The sequence below is a fragment of the Triticum dicoccoides genome, chromosome 1A, assembly GCF_002162155.2.
Source record: "Triticum dicoccoides isolate Atlit2015 ecotype Zavitan chromosome 1A, WEW_v2.0, whole genome shotgun sequence".
In the NCBI taxonomy this organism is placed as follows: Eukaryota; Viridiplantae; Streptophyta; class Magnoliopsida; order Poales; family Poaceae; genus Triticum; species Triticum dicoccoides.
Window position 1 is genome coordinate 23,374,377 of NC_041380.1, and position 13,695 is coordinate 23,388,071.

General features: G+C 43.4%; 2 pseudogenes; one reads left to right on the top strand and one right to left on the bottom strand.

Moving 5' to 3' along the window:
• Positions 1-2,084: 2,084 nt before the first annotated feature.
• LOC119350239 lies at positions 2,085-7,419 on the top strand (annotated as a pseudogene).
• Positions 7,420-8,862: 1,443 nt separating this feature from the next.
• Positions 8,863-10,151, bottom strand: LOC119350250 (annotated as a pseudogene).
• Between the last annotated feature and the right edge of the window lie 3,544 nt (positions 10,152-13,695).

Consider the following 13,695-nt stretch of genomic DNA (forward strand, 5'->3'; position numbering starts at 1 on the left):
GATACGCCGCTGGCTCTTCAGTATCCGTCGCTATATCGTATTGTGCAGCGACGTGATGCTCTGGTTGCAACGAGTTTGCAATCCGCTCCCCTTAATATTCACTTTAGGAGGGTGCTTGCTGGGGACCGGTGGGAGGCTTGGATTCATCTGGTGAGTAGACTGATGGAGGTTCAGCTTACTCATCAGCCCGATCAGTTGTGTTGGAAGCTTACTACATCTGGGGAATTCACAGTCAAGTCGATGTACATTGATGTCATCAACTCTAGTGTTATTCCTAGTTCAAAACATGTTTGAAAAGTTAAGGTTCCTCTGAAAATCAAAGTGTTTATGTGGTTTGTACATAAACAAGTCGTTCTAACAAAAAATAATTTGATTAAGCGCAACCGAAGAGGTTCTACTAGGTGTAGTTTCTGTGATCGGGATGAAACTATCCAGCATCTTTTCTTTGATTGCCCGTTGGCGAGAGTGTTGTGACGCTCGGTGCAAATTGCCTTTAACATTACTTCTCCGAATTCGGCCAGGTCGTTATTTGGAACGTGGCTTGTTGGTATAGAGGCCGAAACATCTAGACAAATTCGAGTAGGAGCATGTGCGTTGTTATGGGCAATTTGGAACTGCAGAAATAATTTGGCTTTTAACAGAACAACAACTATTCTTTTTTGCAGGTTTTATTCTGAGCTACTGCGCTAATCCGTATGTGGTCCTTACTCACTCCGACGGAGGCCAGGGAGCGTTTGGTTACTGGATATGTCCGGTGGGAGATGGTAGCGCGGGATATCTTCAACCGGTTTGGATGGCGGTTATGTAATAGGATAGGCGATTAGTTTACCTATCTATCTATCTTATGCCAGTCGGTTGTGCCTTTGGGCCTTTTTTGTTTTTCTAGCTCTTTGTGAGCCAGCCTACTTTTTTGCAGCAGATTGCAAGACCTTGTTGAACTATTTTATTTATTTATAATTGTGGCCGTATGCATCGCTCTGATGCAGAGGCCGGAGAGTCTCCTTTTCGAAAAAAAATACTAAAGCGGGAAGCATTCGGTTTTTCTAGTTGTCACAAACACCACTACGCTTGCACCCCAAAATAGTATTAAAATAGTCAATCTCTTGATTGCTAGGAATAGGGTGAATCGAAATTCACAAAAAAATATTATTGAGTGTACTCAAGCACAACGCTAAGTTACTTCCCCATAAAAATTCTGATTTGATGGACAACAATGACGATATAAAATACTTCTCCGTTTCAAAATATAAGATGTTTTTATAGTGCCGAAAAATGTCTTATATTTTGATACAGATGAGTACTCCCTAGCAAACATTAGCAACGGACAAGACTTGCCTGCTCCCCTCCCGTGTGCCCATCCGTGCTCCCGCAAACGTGGCTTGATTTGATTGGAACAAAATAAGGCCCGGCCCCACCCTGTTAAAATCAGGGGGGAGATGATTAGATTAGAAAGAAAAAAGAAAAAAAGACAGCCGTTGGATGAGGTGGAAATACGGATGGGAGCACGGGAAGGGAGCAGGCAAGCCGGATCCATTGGCAACACCATTCCGTGTCACACTTCACTCCATTTGTGTTTTTTGTCAAGCCCGCAAATGAAGGTGAGCATATTCGTAAGTAGTGTATCTCCACATAAAGAAATGGCAATGATTTGGAAAAAAAATTTAAACCTATGCACTTTTCAGTTTTTTATTTTAAAAAAGAGATACAAGTACTAGTAGATTGTAGCCTTTTTGTATTGATTCAATACAGGGTGTAATGGATGATGTTAATTAGCCCTCCATACTTAGCTGACCACTCCTAGCTGTTAGTTAATTTTTCTATTTTGTTTTCATTAAATTAATATATCCTCACACCCCATTAATTCTACGTCTGTTTGTCCCATTCGCCAACGATCGATTAGTTCAAGGGAACCATTGAACAATGAGATCTTGTATCCTTCACATGTTCCACGCACACCCACACACGCAAACTAATATATGTATGTGTGGTGCCTACCACTCTCACCTTGTGCAATTTCTACCCCAAAACACTACCACAACCTCGAGTACCAAAATTGTTTCCGATTCACAAAAGCAATCAAGTCCATGGATCTGGTAACTGGGGCAATGATCCCCCTCCTGCGCAAGCTCGGGGAGCTGCTCTCTGATGAGTACAACCTAGAGAAGCGTGTCAAGAAAGGCGTCAAATCTCTACTCACGGAGTTGGAGATGATGCACGTCGTTCTCCGAAAAGTGGGTGAGATGCACAAAGAGAAGCTAGAGGAGCAGGTTCGGGTCTGGGCAGGCAAGGTCAGAGACCTCTCATATGATATGGACGATGCGGTCGACACCTTTATGGTGTGGGCAAAGGAGGACAGCCATGAGCTTGGCCCGAACAATATCAAGAACAAAATAAAGAAGTTCCTGAGGAAGACCACCAAATTGTTCAGAAAGGGCAAGGCACTCCATCAGATCTCCAACGCCATCCAAGAAGCACAAGACCTCGCCAAGGAGCTGGGTGAGCTACGTCAAAGGTACATGCTTGATCTACACACCAACAATAGAGGTGATACCATTGATCCTCGCCTCAAGGCTGTGTACAAAGATGTCACGGAGCTTGTTGGCATTGTAGATACACGAGACGAACTGATCGATATGTTGACAGAGGGTGACAAGAGTACAAAGCAACATTTAAAGATAATATCTATTGTTGGTTTTGGTGGGCTGGGCAAGACAACTCTTGCCAGAGCAGTGTATGACAAGATCAAAGGGCAATTTGATTGCGGAGCTTTTGTTTCGGTGTCTCAAAATCCTGACATGAAGAAGATTTTCAAGAAGCTGTTATATGAACTTAACAAGACCAAGTTCGCAACCATCAATGAAGCTATTAGGGATGAAGGGCAACTCATTGATGAAATAAAAATGTTCCTTCATGAAAAGAGGTATGTTCATAGCAATAGAAGTTCATTTTTTTGCTTAGCCATGCAAACATAATGCCAATCAACAACAAAGTGTCATTTTCTTTTGGGTATATATCTCCTTGCTATATATTGCCTTGCTTTTGTACTCCCTCCGACCCAAAAAGTGTTGTGGCTTTAGTTCAAATTTGAATTAAAACCACACACTTTTTTTGGATCAGAGGGAGTATTGTATATGAATTTTCCAATTGAAACTACTTTTCCACCCATTTGAATTTTCATTTTTCAAAGAAATCCCCCCCCCCCCCACCAACCCACACACACACAAATCTTTGCCAAAACACCTCGTGTTTACTAGTCAAGTACAACCTTGTTGCAAATATTAATAGAGACCTACATGTATTTCAACCGATTCGTAGACTAACACTTTCGAAAATCACTCAGGTATCTCATCGTAATTGATGACATATGGAGTACCACAGCATGGGGGATAATTAAGTGTGCTCTATCTTGCAGCAATCTCTGCAGTCGAGTAATAACAACATCACGCATAGTCAGTGTCTCTAAAGCATGTTGCCTATCTATTGATGATATGATTTACAACATGAAACCTCTTTCTAATGATGACTCCCAGAGACTGTTCTATAAAAGAATATTTACACAAGAGAGTGGGTGTCCTCATGAATTGGAACAAGTATCTAACGATATCTTGAAGAAATGTGGCGGAGTACCACTAGCCATCATCACTATAGCAAGTATTTTGGCTAGTGACCACCATGTAAAAACAAAGGACCAATGGTATGATTTTCTCCATTCTATTGGCCATGGACTCACAAAAGATGCTAACATGGAGGAGATGCAAAGGATACTATTGTTTAGCTATTATGATCTACCTTCGCATTTGAAGACTTGTTTATTATATATGAGTATGTTTCCAGAAGATATAGTGGTCTGGAGAGATCAGGTTATATGGATGTGGATAGCTGAAGGCTTTGTCCATCGTGGAACACAAGAAACAGGATCACTATATGATATTGGAGAGACCTACTTCAATGATCTTATAAATAGAAACATGATGCAGCCATTATACATTAATGATGAAGGCAAAGCAGATGCTTGTCGTGTCGTGTGCATGATATGGTTCTTGATGTAATATGCTCAATGTCAGGTGAAGAAAACTTTGTTACAATATTGAATGGTACAGATCGAAGAACACATAATCCACACCGAAAGGTTCGCAGGTTATCATTTCAGAATAGCATGTCACAGCTCACCGGCCCTCAGGTCTCTACCATACTCATGGCACAAGTGAGGTCTGTTACTTTCTATAGTGTGATTGATGACCAAATCCAGTCTGTTTCATGCTTTCGAGTTCTACGTGTATTAGATTTAAGCAGCTCAAATCGTTGGGCAAGTACACATGAGGTTGATCTTGGGTATGTCATGAAGTTAGTACACCTGAGGTACTTAGGGTTAAGAGATACACATGCTGGGGAGCTCCCTACTGAGATAGGAAAGTTACAGTTTCTGCAGACACTAGACTTAAGAGGAACACTGGATATAAGAGCAACACGATCCGTGGTGCCATCAACTATTACTCGGCTAGGATGTTTGATGTGCCTATACATTGATGTGCGTATGAAAATGCCGGTTGGAATTGGAAACTTGGCGTCCATAGAAGAGTTGAGTGGACTGTATGTGGACGGTTCTAATGAAATTGAGAAGGAGATAGGGCAGCTGAAAGAGCTGAGGGTGCTCAACCTTCGGTGGCAGGGACGAAATGAGAGCATATGTGACTGTTTGGTGTTGTCCCTTGCCAATCTGCAAAAATTGCAACGTCTAACGGTTGATAGTTATGGAGTCACAAGGTTTGATATCAGCTGGGACTGCTGGATGCCCCCTCCGTACCTCCGTGCCCTTGTGTTCCGCGGATGCACCTCCATGTTGCCTGGCTGGATTCATTCTTCTTCGCTTTCCCTCCTATCCTACCTGCATATCTCCGTGGATGTGGTGCGAGGGAAGGACATTAAAATACTTGGGACCTTGCCGGCTCTTTGTCATCTGAGACTAGAGTCTACTGAAGTTCAGACTCAATACATCTTCAACACCGACACTTATGAATTCCCATGTGCAAGGGAGTGTAGATTCGAGTATTTCACGACAACACCATCTATGTTTCCAGGAGGAGCGATGCCAAGGCTTGAACTCCTCAAGTTTTATGCCCGGGCGTCCGACATTGGGAGTGGTAAGTTGGACGTGAACATGGCACACCTATCTTCCCTCAAGCGAGTCGATGTTGTCCTCTGGAATGAGGATGGCAACCCTCTAAAGTTGGAGGAAGCCAAGGCTGCACTAAGGTTTGCAGTGAGAGCCCATCCCAACCGTCCCAGCCTTGCTATATGTTGTTATGGTAAGCTCTTTTGGCTTCCGTCTCACACAACCAACATTATTCATTTTTTACTATCTTTTACCGACAAGAAAAAACATTATTCATTTTTCTTTCTTTCTCACATGTTTTGCATATGGGTTTCAATGAAGGATCGGAAGAAAATGAATTGGAAGAATAGGAATCGGAAGAAAAGGTCTCTATGAGAGCCTTTTTACAGTTTCCCAATCAAAAGAATAAGATGGCTTGACATTATGTTTCCTAGAAGGAAACAGAGGACGAATCGGAAGAAGACGAAGCAGAACAAGAGTGTGGCGCTGATGCACTCCCATGTTTGAGAGAATGTGGCTTCTTGCATTTTCCGACGCGCTATCTATATTTCCTTGTGTAGCTATCTGTTACTGCAAGATGAAGATGTGCATTCCTTCATGTGCAGCTAATGGTTGACTCCATTTTCCTGAAATGAAAAAACCATTTCTGCTTTCATATTCCTGAACTACAGACAGTAATGAGATCCTGTACCTGAAATTTAGATCTTTTTATAAGCATACGCAGAATACACCCAAGTGGAGCACGCCACAGTATGAATCTGCAGAAAAATAGCAGATGGAGAAGTAAGGCAGCAGTAACAACTACTCCGTCCGTTCCAAAATAGATGACTCAATTTTGTACTAACTAACTACTCCCTTGGCTGCGTTCGGCGGCGGCGGCCGGGTCTGCAGCGACGGACCATCTGACCTCGGATCGGTGGTGGCGGCATGGAGGGCCTGGTGGTTGGGTCGGCGCCATGCGTGGTTTGCCCTCCGGACAGATCTGATCTACCCGATGCGGCTTGCTCGATGTGCGGCGGCTCAGATCGGTGACGACCCGTGCACACGATGCTTGATGGAGGTTCTTCGAGCGGATCCAGGTGAAAACCTTGTTCTCGGCTTGATGCCAAGACCGGCGTTGGCGGCACTCTTTTGTGTCATTATCTTCTTGAAGGCATCGCCGCGGAGAAGCTCCAGACCTCTATTTACTACCTCCGGGGAAAACCCTAGATTAGTAGATCGGATGACGGAGGCACGTTGGTGTCGTTTCCTCCTTGGGGGCGTCATTCTTGGAGGCGTACACGGGATCGAAGGACCAGTGGGCGACTTTTTTGGTGGAGCGGTGCTTCATCCTACACATTGATGACGGTGGATCTCGGCGGCGTGGCGCAGTGGAGACTCGGCGCCCGATGCACGGTGATGGACTCGCGCGGGAGGAGGTAGTTGTCTGGCGTCATGGTGGCGTCGATGACAGAGTGGCCTGACGAGGTAGAAGCCTAAATATCTGCTCTGAAGACGGGCCTGTGGAGGATGATGGCGGCGACACTTGTGAGTGCGTCAGACCAGTTTATGCCCCAGACCCGGTACGTGGCTCGGCTGGGGCTTCTGGCGGCTTCTGGCTTTTGATGATAGGCTTAGGTGAGTGGTCTGGGTATTTGGCCCAGCTAGCACCCCTTCATCATATGGATAGGAGTAGTGGCATATGTAGCCAAGATGGTGGATTCGGGCATATTGTTGTAATATTTTATAAGGTCCCTGAGAATAATCAATAAAGTGACCGCATGCATGTCCCAGATGCAGAGGCCGGGGATCATCCTCCTTTTCTAAAAAAAACTTTATACTAAGTTTAGTAAAGTTAGTACAAAGTTGAGTCATTTATTTTGGAACGGAGGAAGTAATACTCACAAAGAAAAAACCAGTTGGCTGGCTGGTGACGTGACGTCCCACAATTCCTTGTTCCCAATCTGTACAAACTGGCCACACCAAAGAACCCTCTCTGTTCGTGATGCTTGCGAGGGAGGTCGCTGGATGCCTTAGATCAGTTTCTCTGTGTATGGTGCAAGATTCAGAACACCCAACTAACCATTGAACCTGACGACATAGCCGACGGGCGCTATTCTGCTGCCTCCGACTATGGTTTCCAGTTCTCGACTTGGCCTGCGAGGCCGGACCTCAACGGCATATGGCGCATCCCAAGATCAGATCCTACACGTGGCTGCTGTTACAAAACCGGAACTGGACGCCAGACTGTCTGCTTGCCAGAGGATGGACACATGCTGCTCATTGCTCCTGTCGTGATCAAGTTCTTGAATCGGCCGTGCACCTGACGGTCTCATGCTCAAATCTGTGCATCAAATAAGTCTGGCACCAATTCAAGGACTCGGACGGCGATACGGCTCAGGTTAGCTCCCAGGCTACCTCTATCAAGGAGTGGTGGAGAAGAATATTACTCTGCTCAAAATCCCCCTGACCAAGCCTTAAGTTTACCACTGCAGTCTATGTGGCGTGGAATTTGTGAAAAGAGCACAACCGCAGAACCTTCAAAGGAAAGAGAGAATATCCAGTTTTCTGAAGTTCAGTTCCCATTTGTCTGTACACCTTGTTTTTCCCTCTCCTTACTAAATGAAAAAGCAGAGCTCCTGCTATTGCCTGTCCAAAAAAAAAAAACCCTACCAATTGCTAAAAGCTTAAATGCCCAAAATTCTTAGATGCGACTAACATGGGAACGTTGTGAATGTGCTACATGTCCTCTGAAGCTTAGATGAACAAAAAAAAACTTAATCAGATGCAGAGTAACAGGTTACATGACCATCCGCGGTGGAGCTGCGCTGGACGGAGCATCTCTGAAGACCACAGTGCATCGTCCACGGCGGCGTGGGAGCGAGACAAGGCGAGTTGAGCTGTTGTGAATCGCTAGCGCCCTGCGGCCGCTCCATTTAAAAAAACAGGTCCAGGTTTTTCTTAAACAGAGAAAATACTCTGTCTTTGTAAATCTACTCTACTATTAATACTAGTAATGTTTTTGGATAATTAAAACCTCAAAGTAAATAATACTATGGCATTCTAAGAAAACTATGGTATTCTCGAAATACTTAGAAAATATTCTGCTATCAAACCGAGCCGGTATACCGGGCCTACTATATAAACAATGACAGGGTTCAGAATTGCTGTATCTCATAATGAAATTCTGAATAATAAAGTTAAGAGCGCTCTGCGAAACCTCAGCTGTGAATATTTGCAGCTAACTGAAACAATGAATGAATTTCAGCATGTAACTGTGGCTGCCAGTTGAATAGACAGAACGGAAGCGAGTGACTCTTGACTGAACCAGTTTTTGTCTGAATATTTAAGTTACAATCAAGTAGTACTGGTGTACATGAAGACAAAGCTCCACACAGATGCAGTAAATAAATTGAAACAGTCTGATTCCAAGTTCACACGCCAAGCAAAAATGAATATCATCCCCCCAAAATAAAAATGAATATCATAGATCAAATAGCATCTGTACGTAGGCCACTTTTATTTGAGTTTCGGGCAACGAGAATAGTAGCTTCAGGACACGATTCCAGTTAAAACACCCGCAGTTGTTTTTTAGTTGAACAATTTTCCTAAAAGATAAGAGTATCAGCCCGTCAAGAAGCTTCTTGAATATGTGGAGAAAATACACATATATTCAAGGGGAAAAACCAACTAACTAGATTGCAGACAGCATGAACTATTTGAATTTCGTAATAGTAAAAGTAGCCATACATCCTGTCATTATTCATTTCTTCATTCGAGAGTCAATCTGGGATGGTTGGGATGGAGACTTGCTTCATTCCTTATGGCAACTTTTGCAGCCTCAACTTCAGAAGATGTGGCATCCCAGCTCTGAAGACCAACTCGCACATCTTTCAGATATGGGAGGTGCTCAATACCTAAGTAGAACCCATAGGCCTTTGCCATTGATACAGAGAACCACAGCTTAAGCTCCTCGAGCTTTGGCAGTGCCCCTTCCTCAAACAGAAGGATCCCTGCACCTACACCAAAAGGTTTATAAAGGAAATTCTTCAAACATGGGAATCCTCTGCCTTGTAAAACAAGCATGTCTTTATGGACCGTGTTGGTAGTATATAGTCTCAGAGAAAGTAATGAAGACAGGTCTCCAAGTATGCCAAGAACCTCCTCGGTTATTACACTTAAATTAATCTATAGGTATGCTAGACTGATGAGTGCTGGAGTAATCCACTTTGGCAGTTTTGATAAACAGTACGTGCCCATCACAAATCTTTGGAGGCAAGATGGAAGAGGAGACCAGGCATCTAATGACTCGAATGGATCTGAATTACCACCCTCTATCCACACGGACTGGAGTTTATAGCTCCCAAGCTTGCATAGTGAGGAATGAAACATCTCTCTGACTCTTGCATTCTTGAGATGCTTCACACTGTACATGGAGTACCTTCAAATTGATCAGGCTCCCTAGCTCCTCTACTGCACCTACTTTACTCGTGGTAATATCAAAGCCTGAGATCAACCTTAAGTTTGTCATATTCCCAATCCCGAGTGGTATCTTCTTCTTCTCATTTCTGTCACCGAGTAGATGTTGTAGTTTAGTGAGCTGAACAATTCTAGCCGGTAAGTGTTTGACTGATGAATCCCTAAAATCTAGCGTCTCTAGATCATGTAGCATCACAATTCTAGATGGTAGCTCTGATATGTATGTTCTGCGAAAGCTTAGGTACCTTAGCTGGAACAGCTTTTCCATACCATTCATATCATACTCTCCCAGGCCCCGACAATCTTCAAAATCTAGTACACGTAAAGTTTCAAACTTAGTAAGACTGGGCAAGTGTTTGACCCATCCTGATGCTGTTATTATAAGAGATCTGACATGGCTTAGATCTTTCTTTGCCAATTCAGATGCAAGCTCCTGGTCAATGTCCTGGATCGATAATCGTGGAATAGAACACTGAGGTGGGGCCAAGGAGAAAGGCCTAGTAGGTGGCTTTGTTCCCCATTTGGTGGACGGGGGTGTTTCGATCCACAATATATATGCTGATGGCACTATACTTTTCATGGAGCATGATCTTGCAAAAGCGAGGAATATGAAATTAGTTTTATGCCTTTTTGAACAATTGTCTGGGTTGAAAATTAATTTCCATAAGAGTGAACTGTGTTGGAGAACGTAGTAATTTCAAAAAATTTCCTATGCACACACAGGATCATGGCGATGCATAGCAACGAGAGGGGAGAGTGTTGTCTACGTACCCTCATAGACCGAAAGCGGAAGCGTTATATCAACGCAGTTGATGTAGTCGTACGTCTTCACGATCCGACCAATCCAAGTACCGAAAGCACGGCACCTCCGAGTTCTGCACACGTTCGGCTCGGTGACGTCCTCGCCTTCTCGATCCAGCAAGAGGGGCAAAGTAGTAGATGAGTTCCGGCAGCACGACGGCGTGGTGACGGTGTTGGTGAAGAACAATCTCCGCAGGGCTTCGCCTAAGCACTATGAAAACTATGACGGAGGATAAACTAGAGGGGACGGGGTAGCCGGCACACAGCTTGGTGTTTCTTGATGTGTCTTGGGTGTTAGCCCTACCCCTCTATTTATATGTCGAGCCTCGGGGTCGAAACTTGGAGTAAAAGCCTCCACAAAGTTGGTTTCACCAGAAAGGCAAGAGTCCTTCTCGGACTCCAGGGCCAGACGCCAGTGTTCCCGGCGTTTGGACCCAGACGCCAGGGACCCTAGCGTCTGGCCCCTGGACTCTGCAAAACCTCGTTTTGCGCTTTCCAAAAACCTTGTGGGCTTTCCACTTTGGCCCAAATAAAGTGTTCTCGTACCCAAACATTTCGGGAAACATCCGGAATCCCTTTCGGTGAATTCTGGAACCCTTCCGGTGACCAAACACTATTATCCCATATATCAAACTTTATCTCTGGACCATTCCGGATTTCCTCGTCATGTCCGTGATCTCATCCCGGACTCTGAACAACATTCGGTCACCAACATACATAACTCATATAGTACTATATCGTCAACGAACGTTAAGCGTGCGGACCCTACGGGTTCGAGAACTATATAGGCATGACCGAGACACCTCTCTGATCAATAACCAATAGCGGAACCTGAATGCCCATATTGGCTCCTACATATTCTACGAAGATCTTTATTGGTCGGACCGCATAACAACATACGTTGTTCTCTTTACCATCGGTATGTTACTTGCCCGAGATTCGATCGTCGGTATCTTAATACCTAGTTCAATCTCGTTACCGGCAAGTCTCTTTACTCGTTCCGTAACACATCATCCCGCAACCAAATCATTAGTTGCAATGCTTAAGTGATGTGTATTACCGAGTGGGCCCATAGATACATCTTTGACAATCGGAGTGACAAATCCTAATCTCGAAATATGCCAACCCAACAAGTACCTTCGGAGACACTTGTAGAGCACCTTTATAATCACCCAGTTATGTTGTGACGTTTGGTAGCACACAAAGTGTTCCTCCGGTAAAGGGGAGTTGCATAATCTCATAGTCATAGGAACATGTATACGTCATGAAGAAAGCAATAGCAACAAACTAAACGATCAAGTGCTAAGCTAACGAAATGGGTCAAGTCAATCACATCATTCTCCTAATGATGTGATCCCGTTAATCAAATGACAACTCATGTCTATGGTTAGGAAACATAACCATCTTTGATCAACGAGCTAGTCAAGTAGATGCATACTAGTGACACTCTGTTTGTCTATGTATTCACACATGTATTATGTTTCCAGTTAATACAATTCTAGCATGAATAATAAACATTTATCATGATATAAGGAAATAAATAATAACTTTATTATTCCCTCTAGGGCATATTTCCTTCAGTCTCCCACTTGCACTAGAGTCAATAATCTAGTTCACATCGCCATGTGATTTAATACCAATAGTTCACATCACCATGTGAATAACACCCATAGTTCACATCGACATGTGACCAACACCCAAAGGGTTTACTAGAGTCAATAATCTAGTTCACATCGCTATGTGATTAACACCCAAAGAGTACTAAGGTGTGATCATGTTTTGCTAGTGAGTGAAGTTTAGTCAACGGGTCTGCCACATTCAAATCCGTAAGTATTTTGCAAATTTCTATGTCAACAATGCTCTGCACGGAGCTACTCACTATTGTACTCCCTTGCCAAAATCAGTGTAGGGTATACAATAGATCTGGTATATAGCATGGCATATTTTATAGAACCTATGGCCAAGGCATAGGAAATGACTTTCATTCTCTTTCTCTCTTCTGCCGTGGTCGGGCTTTGAGTCTTACTCAGTTTCACACCTTGTAACACAGGCAAGAACTCTTTCTTTGACTGTTCCATTTTGAACTACTTCAAAATCTTGTCAAGGTATATACTCATTGAAAAACTTATCAAGCGTCTTGATCTATCTCTATAGATCTTGATGCTCAATATGTAAACAGCTTCACCAAGGTCTTTCTTTGAAAAACTCCTTTCAAACACTCCTTTATGCTTTGCAGAATAATTCTACATTATCTCCGATCAACAATATGTCATTCACATATACTTATCAGAAATGTTGTAGTGCTCTCACTCACTTTCTTGTAAATACAGGCTTCACCGTAAGTCTGTATAAAACTGTATGCTTTGATCAACTTATCAAAGCGTATATTCCAACTCTGAGATGCTTGCACCAGTCCATAGATGGATCGCTGGAGCTTGCATATTTTGTTAGCACCTTTAGGATTGACAAAACCTTCTGGTTGCATCATATACAACTCTTCTTTAATAAATCCATTAAGGAATGCAATTTTGTTTATTCATTTGCTAGATTTCATAAAATACGGCAATTGCTAACATGATTCGGACATACTTAAGCATAGATATGAGTGAGAGACTCTCACCGTAGTCAACACCTTGAACTTGTCGAAAACCTTTTGCGACAATTCTAGCTTTGTAGATAGCAACACTACTATCAGCGTCCGTCTTCCTCTTGAAGATCTATTTAATCTCAATGGCTCGCCGATCAATGGGCAAGTCAATCAAAGTCCACACTTTGTTCTCATACATGGATCTCATCTCAGATTTCATGGCCTCAAGCCATTTCGCGGAATCTGGGATCATCATCGCTTCCTCATAGTTCGTAGGTTCGTCATGATCAAGTAACATGACCTCCAGAACAGGATTACCGTACCACTCTGGTGCGGATCTCACTTTGGTTTACCTACGAGGTTCGGTAGTAACTTGATCTGAAGTTACATGATCATCATCATTAGCTTCCTCACTAATTGGTGTAGTAGTCACAGGAACAGATTTCTGTGATGAACTACTTTCCAATAAGGGAGCAGGTACAGTTACCTCATCAAGTTCTACTTTCCTCCTACTCACTTCTTTCGAGAGAAACTCCTCTAGAAAGGATCCATTCTCAGCAATGAATAACTTGCCTTCGATCTATGATAGAAGGTGTACCCAACATTTTCTTTTGGGTATCCTATGAAGACGCACTTCTCCGATTTGGGTTTGAGCTTATTAGGTTGAAACTTTTTCACATAAGCATTGCAACCTCAAACTTTAAGAAACGACAGCTTAGGTTTCTGGCCAAACCAT